Source organism: Lepisosteus oculatus, chromosome 6, assembly GCF_040954835.1.
Source record: "Lepisosteus oculatus isolate fLepOcu1 chromosome 6, fLepOcu1.hap2, whole genome shotgun sequence".
NCBI lineage: Eukaryota > Metazoa > Chordata > Actinopteri > Semionotiformes > Lepisosteidae > Lepisosteus > Lepisosteus oculatus.
Genome location: NC_090701.1, coordinates 44,939,947 through 44,949,946, shown reverse-complemented (window position 1 = coordinate 44,949,946; position 10,000 = coordinate 44,939,947). Strand labels below are relative to the sequence as shown.

General features: G+C 54.5%; 16 non-coding genes across 16 annotated transcripts; 10 read left to right on the top strand and 6 right to left on the bottom strand.

Annotated features, from left to right (window-relative positions):
* The first annotated feature begins 724 nt into the window (after positions 1 to 724).
* Positions 725 to 796, top strand: trnae-cuc (transfer RNA glutamic acid (anticodon CUC)). The gene has a single exon. It is a non-coding gene; the product is annotated as a tRNA-Glu (tRNA).
* Positions 797 to 1,074: 278 nt separating this feature from the next.
* trnaq-uug (transfer RNA glutamine (anticodon UUG)) lies at positions 1,075 to 1,146 on the bottom strand. Its single transcript has one exon. It is a non-coding gene; the product is annotated as a tRNA-Gln (tRNA).
* A 173-nt stretch (positions 1,147 to 1,319) lies between these two features.
* Positions 1,320 to 1,392, top strand: trnat-ugu (transfer RNA threonine (anticodon UGU)). The gene has a single exon. It is a non-coding gene; the product is annotated as a tRNA-Thr (tRNA).
* An 898-nt stretch (positions 1,393 to 2,290) lies between these two features.
* On the bottom strand, positions 2,291 to 2,362 carry trnaq-cug (transfer RNA glutamine (anticodon CUG)). The gene has a single exon. It is a non-coding gene; the product is annotated as a tRNA-Gln (tRNA).
* Positions 2,363 to 2,564: 202 nt separating this feature from the next.
* On the top strand, positions 2,565 to 2,637 carry trnat-ugu (transfer RNA threonine (anticodon UGU)). The gene has a single exon. It is a non-coding gene; the product is annotated as a tRNA-Thr (tRNA).
* A 1,065-nt stretch (positions 2,638 to 3,702) lies between these two features.
* Positions 3,703 to 3,774, top strand: trnae-cuc (transfer RNA glutamic acid (anticodon CUC)). Its single transcript has one exon. It is a non-coding gene; the product is annotated as a tRNA-Glu (tRNA).
* Positions 3,775 to 4,052: 278 nt separating this feature from the next.
* trnaq-uug (transfer RNA glutamine (anticodon UUG)) lies at positions 4,053 to 4,124 on the bottom strand. Its single transcript has one exon. It is a non-coding gene; the product is annotated as a tRNA-Gln (tRNA).
* Positions 4,125 to 4,297: 173 nt separating this feature from the next.
* trnat-ugu (transfer RNA threonine (anticodon UGU)) lies at positions 4,298 to 4,370 on the top strand. Its single transcript has one exon. It is a non-coding gene; the product is annotated as a tRNA-Thr (tRNA).
* Positions 4,371 to 5,268: 898 nt separating this feature from the next.
* trnaq-cug (transfer RNA glutamine (anticodon CUG)) lies at positions 5,269 to 5,340 on the bottom strand. The gene has a single exon. It is a non-coding gene; the product is annotated as a tRNA-Gln (tRNA).
* Positions 5,341 to 5,542: 202 nt separating this feature from the next.
* trnat-ugu (transfer RNA threonine (anticodon UGU)) lies at positions 5,543 to 5,615 on the top strand. Its single transcript has one exon. It is a non-coding gene; the product is annotated as a tRNA-Thr (tRNA).
* Positions 5,616 to 6,680: 1,065 nt separating this feature from the next.
* trnae-cuc (transfer RNA glutamic acid (anticodon CUC)) lies at positions 6,681 to 6,752 on the top strand. Its single transcript has one exon. It is a non-coding gene; the product is annotated as a tRNA-Glu (tRNA).
* Positions 6,753 to 7,030: 278 nt separating this feature from the next.
* On the bottom strand, positions 7,031 to 7,102 carry trnaq-uug (transfer RNA glutamine (anticodon UUG)). Its single transcript has one exon. It is a non-coding gene; the product is annotated as a tRNA-Gln (tRNA).
* Positions 7,103 to 7,275: 173 nt separating this feature from the next.
* Positions 7,276 to 7,348, top strand: trnat-ugu (transfer RNA threonine (anticodon UGU)). The gene has a single exon. It is a non-coding gene; the product is annotated as a tRNA-Thr (tRNA).
* Positions 7,349 to 8,246: 898 nt separating this feature from the next.
* Positions 8,247 to 8,318, bottom strand: trnaq-cug (transfer RNA glutamine (anticodon CUG)). The gene has a single exon. It is a non-coding gene; the product is annotated as a tRNA-Gln (tRNA).
* Positions 8,319 to 8,520: 202 nt separating this feature from the next.
* trnat-ugu (transfer RNA threonine (anticodon UGU)) lies at positions 8,521 to 8,593 on the top strand. Its single transcript has one exon. It is a non-coding gene; the product is annotated as a tRNA-Thr (tRNA).
* Positions 8,594 to 9,658: 1,065 nt separating this feature from the next.
* Positions 9,659 to 9,730, top strand: trnae-cuc (transfer RNA glutamic acid (anticodon CUC)). Its single transcript has one exon. It is a non-coding gene; the product is annotated as a tRNA-Glu (tRNA).
* Positions 9,731 to 10,000: the final 270 nt, after the last annotated feature.

Genomic DNA, 10,000 nt, shown 5'->3' with positions numbered 1-10,000 from the left:
TGTGTAGATGAAGCAGCAGTTCAGCAGAAGCGCAAGAGAGATTTTCCTGGAGAGCCTTTGCAGACCAGGAAGCAGACACACTGGCTGCTTGAGTTTTCATTGCCCGCCACAGGCTGCTTTGGCATAACGGGCTCGACCTGAGCAGCGCGGGCATCCCGGAGCCATCTTTTCACGGTCTGGTTCTGGCCTTGTGTAGGGAAAGCCTGGCGTCAATATCGAAGACAGTCGTGATTCCGTTCCCCCAGCGGCAAAGTGCTCTCAACTTGGTGTAAGTCTTGTTTTCTTCTTTGTGCTGGGCGATGTGGTTTTCTTTGTGTGTGTGAGTGTTAACCCACCGATGTGTGATGGCTGTAACTCCTGTGATTGTGAAGAATCTTTAGAAATCTTGTACTGCAAGTTTTGTCTGTCAAGCGACACTAGTCTGTATGACACTGAACCTGGTGGGTTTCCCTGTTGTGTCTTTCCAGTTTTTCACAACACAGTTCCTCCCCCAGTTGGCTGACCATTGTGTCGCGGAAGCTGTTGTAGCAGTGATTCTTTTGCAGGTTAGATCTAAGTGACGACGGCAGGCGGGGTCGTGTCTTCAACGGGTTACTGCAGTTTTAAAATCGCTGGTGGATGAGTCTCTGTCTCAATTAAAGATTGCCGAGCCTGGCCCCGCTTTCAGAGCCGACGTCGGTCGCACTGCGGGCACGCCACAGACGGGAGAGGGCTTTTCCCCGTGTCCCTGGTGGTCTAGTGGTTAGGATTCGGCGCTCTCACCGCCGCGGCCCGTGTTCGATTCCCGGTCAGGGAAGTGTGGCCTTTTTTCCCACACCCCGTTTGTTACCCTTAGAGCCGTGCAAGACGTTGAACTCGGAGGAGGTGTTCCGGGTATTTTGACGACGCAGGAACCTCTGTCATAAAATACACGCATGTCTGCTGTACACTCCATCGTCTGCAGTAGTGGGTGATATCTTGCAGGTCCTAGAAAGGCTGATGAGTAAAAGCAGGTTTCTTTGCCCACAGCAGAGCACGCAAGGAAAGCAGCCCACGATCCCATACACAGGTCCTGATTTCAATGTCACCCACAACAGGTTCCACCGAGACTTGATCTCGGATCGCTGGATTCAAAGCCCAGAGTGCTAACCATTACACCATGGAACCACACGAGAGCTGGGGCGACGTCCATGGGCCTGTGCAAGACTTCAGCTTCGCCGTGGCGTCCTTTCTTTGCTTTCTCCATTGTGTAGCTGAGCCGGGCACCGTGTCTCCCACATGTAGCCAGCTGCGTGACTCGGTACGTTTGTGTGTGCGTGAGTCAGGGTCTGGAGCCTCGTGGCTCCATAGTTCAGGGGTTAGAGCACTGGCCTTGTAAACCAGGGGTCGCGAGTTCAAATCTCGCCGGGGCCTTTTGCACTCGGGCTGGACGCGGAGCAGGGTCTCCCGCTTGTAAAGGGGTATCAGCTGAGGGCCGTAATTGTGTGAATACTGGCAAGCAACAGGGTGTGGTGGCTCTTGGCTTTCTCTGTCTCTTGCCTGCTTCCTGTCCCTCACTCACACCCCACGCCCCGGGGACGTCATACCCTGCTGTGATAATTGATAGGTGCCGAGGAAAACAATGCCAAGCTGGCTGTCGTTGTCCTCATCAAGTCCCGGGCTCTTCCCCGACTGTGTGGGAACTGACGAGCACTTGCGACAAATGCTGCCATTGGACTCCTTGATTAAGAAGGCGGGGGCCCCTGCGTAGATGAAGCAGCAGTTCAGCAGAAGCGTGAGAAATTTTCCTGGAGAGCCTTTACAGACACACTGGCTACTTGTGATTTCATTTTCTGTCAAGCGAAACTAGTCTGTATGACACTGAACCTCGTGGGTTTCCCTGTTGTGTCCTTCCAGTCATTCGCACCACGGTTCCTCCCCCAGGTGGCTGACCATTGCGTCGCAGAAGCTGTTGTAGCAGTGATTCTTTTACGGGTTAGATCTAAGTGACGACGGCAGGCGGGGTCGTGTCTTCAACGGGTTACTGCAGTTTTAAAATCGCGGGTGGATGAGTCTCTGTCTCAATTCAAGATTGCCGAGCTCGGCCCCGCTTTAAGAGCCGACGTCGGTCGCGCTGCGGGCACGCCACAGATGGGAGAGGGCCTTTCCCTGTGTCCCTGGTGGTCTAGTGGTTAGGATTCGGCGCTCTCACCGCTGCGGCCCAAGTTCAGTTCCTGGTCAGGGAAGCGTGGCTTTTTTCCCCCCACCCCGTTTATTTCAGCGGGAATTCCCGTTTGGCATTCCAGACACCAATTCCAATGTCACCCACAAAAGGTTCCACCGAGATTTGAACTCGGATCGCTGGATTCAGAGTCCAGAGTGCTAACCATTACACCATGGAACCACACAAGAGCCGGGGCGACTGTCGATTCCCTTGGTGATCTTCGGTGTCTTCCATGGGCCTGTGCAAGACTTCAGCTTCGCCGTGGCGTCCTTTCTCTGCTCTCTCCGCTGTGTAGCTGAGCCGGGCACCGTGTCTCCCTCATGTTGCCAGCTGCTTGACTCGGTACGTTTGTGTGCGCGTGAGTCAGGACCTGGAGCCTCGTGGCTCCATAGCTCAGGGGTTAGAGCACTGGTCTTGTAAACCAGGGGTCGCGAGTTCAAATCTCGCTGGGGCCTTTTGCCCTCCTTTTGCACTCGGGTTGGACTCGGAGCAGGGTCTCCCACTTGTAAAGGGGTATCAGCTGAGGGCCATAGTTGTGTGATTACTGGCAAGCAACAGGGTGTGGTGGCTCTTGACTTCCTCTGTCTCTTGCTTGCTTCCTGTCCCTCACTCACACCCCACGCCCCGGGGACGTCACACCCTGCTGTGATAATTGATAGGTGCCGAGGAAAACAATGCCAAGCTGGCTGTCGTTGTCCTCATCAAGTCCCGGGCTCCTCCCCGACTGTGTGGGAACTGACGAGCACTTGCGACTAATGCTGCCATTGGACTCCTTGATTAAGAAGGCGGGGGCCCCTGTGTAGATGAAGCAGCAGTTCAGCAGAAGCGCAAGAGAGATTTTCCTGGAGAGCCTTTGCAGACCAGGAAGCAGACACACTGGCTGCTTGAGTTTTCATTGCCCGCCACAGGCTGCTTTGGCATAACGGGCTCGACCTGAGCAGCGCGGGCATCCCGGAGCCATCTTTTCACGGTCTGGTTCTGGCCTTGTGTAGGGAAAGCCTGGCGTCAATATCGAAGACAGTCGTGATTCCGTTCCCCCAGCGGCAAAGTGCTCTCAACTTGGTGTAAGTCTTGTTTTCTTCTTTGTGCTGGGCGATGTGGTTTTCTTTGTGTGTGTGAGTGTTAACCCACCGATGTGTGATGGCTGTAACTCCTGTGATTGTGAAGAATCTTTAGAAATCTTGTACTGCAAGTTTTGTCTGTCAAGCGACACTAGTCTGTATGACACTGAACCTGGTGGGTTTCCCTGTTGTGTCTTTCCAGTTTTTCACAACACAGTTCCTCCCCCAGTTGGCTGACCATTGTGTCGCGGAAGCTGTTGTAGCAGTGATTCTTTTGCAGGTTAGATCTAAGTGACGACGGCAGGCGGGGTCGTGTCTTCAACGGGTTACTGCAGTTTTAAAATCGCTGGTGGATGAGTCTCTGTCTCAATTAAAGATTGCCGAGCCTGGCCCCGCTTTCAGAGCCGACGTCGGTCGCACTGCGGGCACGCCACAGACGGGAGAGGGCTTTTCCCCGTGTCCCTGGTGGTCTAGTGGTTAGGATTCGGCGCTCTCACCGCTGCGGCCCGTGTTCGATTCCCGGTCAGGGAAGTGTGGCCTTTTTTCCCACACCCCGTTTGTTACCCTTAGAGCCGTGCAAGACGTTGAACTCGGAGGAGGTGTTCCGGGTATTTTGACGACGCAGGAACCTCTGTCATAAAATACACGCATGTCTGCTGTACACTCCATCGTCTGCAGTAGTGGGTGATATCTTGCAGGTCCTAGAAAGGCTGATGAGTAAAAGCAGGTTTCTTTGCCCACAGCAGAGCACGCAAGGAAAGCAGCCCACGATCCCATACACAGGTCCTGATTTCAATGTCACCCACAACAGGTTCCACCGAGACTTGATCTCGGATCGCTGGATTCAAAGCCCAGAGTGCTAACCATTACACCATGGAACCACACGAGAGCTGGGGCGACGTCCATGGGCCTGTGCAAGACTTCAGCTTCGCCGTGGCGTCCTTTCTTTGCTTTCTCCATTGTGTAGCTGAGCCGGGCACCGTGTCTCCCACATGTAGCCAGCTGCGTGACTCGGTACGTTTGTGTGTGCGTGAGTCAGGGTCTGGAGCCTCGTGGCTCCATAGTTCAGGGGTTAGAGCACTGGCCTTGTAAACCAGGGGTCGCGAGTTCAAATCTCGCCGGGGCCTTTTGCACTCGGGCTGGACGCGGAGCAGGGTCTCCCGCTTGTAAAGGGGTATCAGCTGAGGGCCGTAATTGTGTGAATACTGGCAAGCAACAGGGTGTGGTGGCTCTTGGCTTTCTCTGTCTCTTGCCTGCTTCCTGTCCCTCACTCACACCCCACGCCCCGGGGACGTCATACCCTGCTGTGATAATTGATAGGTGCCGAGGAAAACAATGCCAAGCTGGCTGTCGTTGTCCTCATCAAGTCCCGGGCTCTTCCCCGACTGTGTGGGAACTGACGAGCACTTGCGACAAATGCTGCCATTGGACTCCTTGATTAAGAAGGCGGGGGCCCCTGCGTAGATGAAGCAGCAGTTCAGCAGAAGCGTGAGAAATTTTCCTGGAGAGCCTTTACAGACACACTGGCTACTTGTGATTTCATTTTCTGTCAAGCGAAACTAGTCTGTATGACACTGAACCTCGTGGGTTTCCCTGTTGTGTCCTTCCAGTCATTCACACCACGGTTCCTCCCCCAGGTGGCTGACCATTGCGTCGCAGAAGCTGTTGTAGCAGTGATTCTTTTACGGGTTAGATCTAAGTGACGACGGCAGGCGGGGTCGTGTCTTCAACGGGTTACTGCAGTTTTAAAATCGCGGGTGGATGAGTCTCTGTCTCAATTCAAGATTGCCGAGCTCGGCCCCGCTTTAAGAGCCGACGTCGGTCGCGCTGCGGGCACGCCACAGATGGGAGAGGGCCTTTCCCTGTGTCCCTGGTGGTCTAGTGGTTAGGATTCGGCGCTCTCACCGCTGCGGCCCAAGTTCAGTTCCTGGTCAGGGAAGCGTGGCTTTTTTCCCCCCACCCCGTTTATTTCAGCGGGAATTCCCGTTTGGCATTCCAGACACCAATTCCAATGTCACCCACAAAAGGTTCCACCGAGATTTGAACTCGGATCGCTGGATTCAGAGTCCAGAGTGCTAACCATTACACCATGGAACCACACAAGAGCCGGGGCGACTGTCGATTCCCTTGGTGATCTTCGGTGTCTTCCATGGGCCTGTGCAAGACTTCAGCTTCGCCGTGGCGTCCTTTCTCTGCTCTCTCCGCTGTGTAGCTGAGCCGGGCACCGTGTCTCCCTCATGTTGCCAGCTGCTTGACTCGGTACGTTTGTGTGCGCGTGAGTCAGGACCTGGAGCCTCGTGGCTCCATAGCTCAGGGGTTAGAGCACTGGTCTTGTAAACCAGGGGTCGCGAGTTCAAATCTCGCTGGGGCCTTTTGCCCTCCTTTTGCACTCGGGTTGGACTCGGAGCAGGGTCTCCCACTTGTAAAGGGGTATCAGCTGAGGGCCATAGTTGTGTGATTACTGGCAAGCAACAGGGTGTGGTGGCTCTTGACTTCCTCTGTCTCTTGCTTGCTTCCTGTCCCTCACTCACACCCCACGCCCCGGGGACGTCACACCCTGCTGTGATAATTGATAGGTGCCGAGGAAAACAATGCCAAGCTGGCTGTCGTTGTCCTCATCAAGTCCCGGGCTCCTCCCCGACTGTGTGGGAACTGACGAGCACTTGCGACTAATGCTGCCATTGGACTCCTTGATTAAGAAGGCGGGGGCCCCTGTGTAGATGAAGCAGCAGTTCAGCAGAAGCGCAAGAGAGATTTTCCTGGAGAGCCTTTGCAGACCAGGAAGCAGACACACTGGCTGCTTGAGTTTTCATTGCCCGCCACAGGCTGCTTTGGCATAACGGGCTCGACCTGAGCAGCGCGGGCATCCCGGAGCCATCTTTTCACGGTCTGGTTCTGGCCTTGTGTAGGGAAAGCCTGGCGTCAATATCGAAGACAGTCGTGATTCCGTTCCCCCAGCGGCAAAGTGCTCTCAACTTGGTGTAAGTCTTGTTTTCTTCTTTGTGCTGGGCGATGTGGTTTTCTTTGTGTGTGTGAGTGTTAACCCACCGATGTGTGATGGCTGTAACTCCTGTGATTGTGAAGAATCTTTAGAAATCTTGTACTGCAAGTTTTGTCTGTCAAGCGACACTAGTCTGTATGACACTGAACCTGGTGGGTTTCCCTGTTGTGTCTTTCCAGTTTTTCACAACACAGTTCCTCCCCCAGTTGGCTGACCATTGTGTCGCGGAAGCTGTTGTAGCAGTGATTCTTTTGCAGGTTAGATCTAAGTGACGACGGCAGGCGGGGTCGTGTCTTCAACGGGTTACTGCAGTTTTAAAATCGCTGGTGGATGAGTCTCTGTCTCAATTAAAGATTGCCGAGCCTGGCCCCGCTTTCAGAGCCGACGTCGGTCGCACTGCGGGCACGCCACAGACGGGAGAGGGCTTTTCCCCGTGTCCCTGGTGGTCTAGTGGTTAGGATTCGGCGCTCTCACCGCTGCGGCCCGTGTTCGATTCCCGGTCAGGGAAGTGTGGCCTTTTTTCCCACACCCCGTTTGTTACCCTTAGAGCCGTGCAAGACGTTGAACTCGGAGGAGGTGTTCCGGGTATTTTGACGACGCAGGAACCTCTGTCATAAAATACACGCATGTCTGCTGTACACTCCATCGTCTGCAGTAGTGGGTGATATCTTGCAGGTCCTAGAAAGGCTGATGAGTAAAAGCAGGTTTCTTTGCCCACAGCAGAGCACGCAAGGAAAGCAGCCCACGATCCCATACACAGGTCCTGATTTCAATGTCACCCACAACAGGTTCCACCGAGACTTGATCTCGGATCGCTGGATTCAAAGCCCAGAGTGCTAACCATTACACCATGGAACCACACGAGAGCTGGGGCGACGTCCATGGGCCTGTGCAAGACTTCAGCTTCGCCGTGGCGTCCTTTCTTTGCTTTCTCCATTGTGTAGCTGAGCCGGGCACCGTGTCTCCCACATGTAGCCAGCTGCGTGACTCGGTACGTTTGTGTGTGCGTGAGTCAGGGTCTGGAGCCTCGTGGCTCCATAGTTCAGGGGTTAGAGCACTGGCCTTGTAAACCAGGGGTCGCGAGTTCAAATCTCGCCGGGGCCTTTTGCACTCGGGCTGGACGCGGAGCAGGGTCTCCCGCTTGTAAAGGGGTATCAGCTGAGGGCCGTAATTGTGTGAATACTGGCAAGCAACAGGGTGTGGTGGCTCTTGGCTTTCTCTGTCTCTTGCCTGCTTCCTGTCCCTCACTCACACCCCACGCCCCGGGGACGTCATACCCTGCTGTGATAATTGATAGGTGCCGAGGAAAACAATGCCAAGCTGGCTGTCGTTGTCCTCATCAAGTCCCGGGCTCTTCCCCGACTGTGTGGGAACTGACGAGCACTTGCGACAAATGCTGCCATTGGACTCCTTGATTAAGAAGGCGGGGGCCCCTGCGTAGATGAAGCAGCAGTTCAGCAGAAGCGTGAGAAATTTTCCTGGAGAGCCTTTACAGACACACTGGCTACTTGTGATTTCATTTTCTGTCAAGCGAAACTAGTCTGTATGACACTGAACCTCGTGGGTTTCCCTGTTGTGTCCTTCCAGTCATTCACACCACGGTTCCTCCCCCAGGTGGCTGACCATTGCGTCGCGGAAGCTGTTGTAGCAGTGATTCTTTTACGGGTTAGATCTAAGTGACGACGGCAGGCGGGGTCGTTTCTTCAACGGGTTACTGCAGTTTTAAAATCGCGGGTGGATGAGTCTCTGTCTCAATTCAAGATTGCCGAGCTCGGCCCCGCTTTAAGAGCCGACGTCGGTCGCGCTGCGGGCACGCCACAGATGGGAGAGGGCCTTTCCCTGTGTCCCTGGTGGTCTAGTGGTTAGGATTCGGCACTCTCACCGCTGCGGCCCAAGTTCAGTTCCTGGTCAGGGAAGCGTGGCTTTTTTCCCCCCACCCCGTTTATTTCAGCGGGAATTCCCGTTTGGCATTCCAGACACCAATTCCAATGTCACCCACAAAAGGTTCCACCGAGATTTGAACTCGGATCGCTGGATTCAGAGTCCAGAGTGCTAACCATTACACCATGGAACCACACAAGAGCCGGGGCGACTGTCGATTCCCTTGGTGATCTTCGGTGTCTTCCATGGGCCTGTGCAAGACTTCAGCTTCGCCGTGGCGTCCTTTCTCTGCTCTCTCCGCTGTGTAGCTGAGCCGGGCACCGTGTCTCCCTCATGTTGCCAGCTGCTTGACTCGGTACGTTTGTGTGCGCGTGAGTCAGGACCTGGAGCCTCGTGGCTCCATAGCTCAGGGGTTAGAGCACTGGTCTTGTAAACCAGGGGTCGCGAGTTCAAATCTCGCTGGGGCCTTTTGCCCTCCTTTTGCACTCGGGCTGGACTCGGAGCAGGGTCTCCCACTTGTAAAGGGGTATCAGCTGAGGGCCATAGTTGTGTGATTACTGGCAAGCAACAGGGTGTGGTGGCTCTTGACTTCCTCTGTCTCTTGCTTGCTTCCTGTCCCTCACTCACACCCCACGACCCGGGGACGTCACACCCTGCTGTGATAATTGATAGGTGCCGAGGAAAACAATGCCAAGCTGGCTGTCGTTGTCCTCATCAAGTCCCGGGCTCCTCCCCGACTGTGTGGGAACTGACGAGCACTTGCGACTAATGCTGCCATTGGACTCCTTGATTAAGAAGGCGGGGGCCCCTGTGTAGATGAAGCAGCAGTTCAGCAGAAGCGCAAGAGAGATTTTCCTGGAGAGCCTTTGCAGACCAGGAAGCAGACACACTGGCTGCTTGAGTTTTCATTGCCCGCCACAGGCTGCTTTGGCATAACGGGCTCGACCTGAGCAGCGCGGGCATCCCGGAGCCATCTTTTCACGGTCTGGTTCTGGCCTTGTGTAGGGAAAGCCTGGCGTCAATATCGAAGACAGTCGTGATTCCGTTCCCCCAGCGGCAAAGTGCTCTCAACTTGGTGTAAGTCTTGTTTTCTTCTTTGTGCTGGGCGATGTGGTTTTCTTTGTGTGTGTGAGTGTTAACCCACCGATGTGTGATGGCTGTAACTCCTGTGATTGTGAAGAATCTTTAGAAATCTTGTACTGCAAGTTTTGTCTGTCAAGCGACACTAGTCTGTATGACACTGAACCTGGTGGGTTTCCCTGTTGTGTCTTTCCAGTTTTTCACAACACAGTTCCTCCCCCAGTTGGCTGACCATTGTGTCGCGGAAGCTGTTGTAGCAGTGATTCTTTTGCAGGTTAGATCTAAGTGACGACGGCAGGCGGGGTCGTGTCTTCAACGGGTTACTGCAGTTTTAAAATCGCTGGTGGATGAGTCTCTGTCTCAATTAAAGATTGCCGAGCCTGGCCCCGCTTTCAGAGCCGACGTCGGTCGCACTGCGGGCACGCCACAGACGGGAGAGGGCTTTTCCCCGTGTCCCTGGTGGTCTAGTGGTTAGGATTCGGCGCTCTCACCGCCGCGGCCCGTGTTCGATTCCCGGTCAGGGAAGTGTGGCCTTTTTTCCCACACCCCGTTTGTTACCCTTAGAGCCGTGCAAGACGTTGAACTCGGAGGAGGTGTTCCGGGTATTTTGACGACGCTGGAACCTCTGTCATAAAATACACGCATGTCTGCTGTACACTCCATCGTCTGCAGTAGTGGGTGATATCTTGCAGGTCCTAGAAAGGCTGATGAGTAAAAGCAGGTTTCTTTGCCCACAGCAGAGCACGCAAGGAAAGCAGCCCACGATCCCATACACAGGTCCTGATTTCAATGTCA